Source organism: Arachis ipaensis, chromosome B06 (genome assembly GCF_000816755.2).
Source record: "Arachis ipaensis cultivar K30076 chromosome B06, Araip1.1, whole genome shotgun sequence".
NCBI classification, from domain to species: domain Eukaryota; kingdom Viridiplantae; phylum Streptophyta; class Magnoliopsida; order Fabales; family Fabaceae; genus Arachis; species Arachis ipaensis.
In genome coordinates, this window is record NC_029790.2 from 7,445,671 (window position 1) to 7,448,576 (window position 2,906).

Below are 2,906 nucleotides of genomic sequence, written 5' to 3' on the forward strand. Positions count from 1 at the left end.
ATAATCTTAAAGGTGAGGTGACACGGATAATTATGATATGGGAGATAACAAAAAAAAAAAAATAAAGATATTAAATTTCTGCATTTTATTATTTTTATAGTGAATGATTGTTCTTTTTGAGAATGTTTGACATCAATTAGGTAGTTAAGATCACTTTATAACATGAAATGAAGTAATTTTATTATTATTATCCCCAATTTTTTCTTGTTTTATTTGTTTTGGTTAAGAATAGGATCTATTACACCTTGTGATGATTTGGGTTGATTATGAAAATATCAATGGTAGTGATGGCAAAAAGTATCAGTAGTAGTAATAGTAACGATAATAATAGTAATAATGAGGTATAGGTTATTTTAAAGAGAGTAAAATTAATATCTAATTTATATCATTGTATCTTATATATTATCACTAAACACATTTTATGTATCTTTATATTTATATTTCTTTGTGTATTTATATCTGTATTGTATTTCATATATTATCACTAAACATATTTTATGTATCTTTATATTTATTTTTTTTGTGTGTACTTGACTACTTGTGTCTTTGTTTATGTATCTAGTATCAGAGACTCTATCCAAATGCTGTTGTAACAATGTTAGTGTAGTTTAGTTGAAAAAAAAAAACAGGAAAGCACGTGGAGGGACGCGCCTTAACAAGACGTGTGGGTTGTGAGTAAATATGGTTTCACATGCTTGTAGTAATTATGGTTGCATTTGTTTATAGAGACGGGACATTGATACAAGTAGGGGTGTCAAAAATCCCTAGGAGGCGGGGATCCTCACCGGAACTGTCCCGAATGGGGCTCCAATGGCAGAAAATTTTTCCAGCGGGAACGGAGATGGGGGGACAAAATTCTCTCGAAGCAGATGCGGGACCCGAACGGAGATTTCCGTCCCCGTATTTTTCACAATCCCCGAATATATTAAATTACTTAAACACCCTTAATAATTTATTTTTTAATTTGGTTTTTTAGTCATTTCACCACCCATATATATATATATATAGAAAAACTAGAAACCCTAACTCCTCTTCTCACACACTAGCGCCGCTTTCGAATCTGTAGCTCACCCTCACCCTCCTCGTGAAACCCCACCCCTTCTGTGTTCTCTCCCTCGTCTTTGCACCCAGCGTCCCAGCCAACCACCTCTGACCAGCTCCGTCGCGGCCTCGTCACTATCCGTTTCAGCCGGCCCACTCACTGCGTTATCACCGCACTGCGCCCTTCGCCCTCTTTTAATTTGGTTTTTTAGTCATTTCACCACCCATATATATATAGAAAAACTATAAACCCTAACTCCTCTTCCCACACACTAGCACCGCTTTTGAATCTATAGCTCACCCTCACCCTCCTCGCGAAACCCCACCCCTTCTGCGTTCTCTCCCTCGTCTTTGCACCCAGCGTCCCAGCTAACCACCTCCGACCAGCTCCGTCGCGGCCTCGCCACTATCCGTTTCAGCCGGCCCACTCATTGCGTTATCACCGCACTGCGCCCTTCGCCCTCTTCCTTCGCCAACGTCGTTGCTTCGGTGAGTCTGTTCAACTCCTGCACTACCGCCGTCAGGTCGTCTTGCTTTGCTACTCCGCGTGGTCGTTTTGCTCAACTGTTGTCCAGATCTAATTTCACTGTGGTCTAGATCTATGAACTCAGTCGCCAAGCACAAGGAGGATGGCGAAACTGGATCAACTTTCGTTGTCGCGTTCCCAACTCTACGCTGTTTCCACTTTGTCCTTCCACTCGTCGGCTCAAACTCCATCCTTCCCTCTCACCTTTTTTTTTCTTTCTCAATTTTTGTTTTAATTATTTTCCTTTGTTTAAAAAAGAAAAGGCATAAAGGAGATCAGATTTCAATAATCTTAAAAGTGAAGTGACACGGATAATCATGATACGAGAGATAACAAAAAAAGAAAGGTATTAAATTTCTACATTTTATTATTTTTGTGGTGAATAATTGTTCTTTTTGGGAGTGCTCGACATCAATTAGGTGGTTAAGATCACTTTATAACATGAAATAAAGTACTTTTATTATTATTATCATCAGTTTTTTCTTGTCTTATTTGTTTTGGTTAAAAATAGGATCTGTTACACCTTGCGATAATTTAGATTGATTATCAAAATATCAATGGTAACGATGGCAAAAAATAACAGTAATGGTAATAATAATGATAATGGTAGTAATAATGAGATATAGATTATTTCAAAGAGAATAAAATTAATATTTAATTTATATCATTATGTTTTATATATTATCACTAAACGCAGTTTATGTATCTTTATATTTATATTTCTCTGTATATTTGTATCGTATTGTATTTTATATATTATCAATAAACATATGATATGTATCTTTATATTTATGTTTTTTTTGTGTGTATTTATAGCTGTATCTATCTGTGTACTTATCTAGTATCAGAGACTCTATCCTAACACTGCTGTAACAAACTAACAATGTTAGTGTAATTGAGCTGAAAAAAACAGGGAAGCACGCGGAGGGACGCGCCTTATCAGAGCGTGCGGGTTGTGAGTAAATATGGTATTGGTAGAGATGGGGAACATATAAAACGAGGAGCCAACAAAGACCTAACCAAAGTGGGTAGAATGGTTTTCTTTCTCTTTCTCTTTTATCAACTTGTTTTCTTCTCTCTCTCTTACCTCTTACCGTAGTATTTAATTTAAATTATACAAATCTAATCCCATTTGATTAACTAGATTATTCATTTCACGTAAATAAATAAAAAATTAAAATTAAGACAGAGAGAGAAAAAAAACGCGGCTGCTGTATTCACCAAAAACAGAGACACGGTGAGAGAGAGAGAGAGAGAGAGAGAGAGAGGGACAAACTCTGTGTTGATCGATCTCAACTCCACAATAACGAGATTCAATTCAAAGTTTCTCAGAATTCAA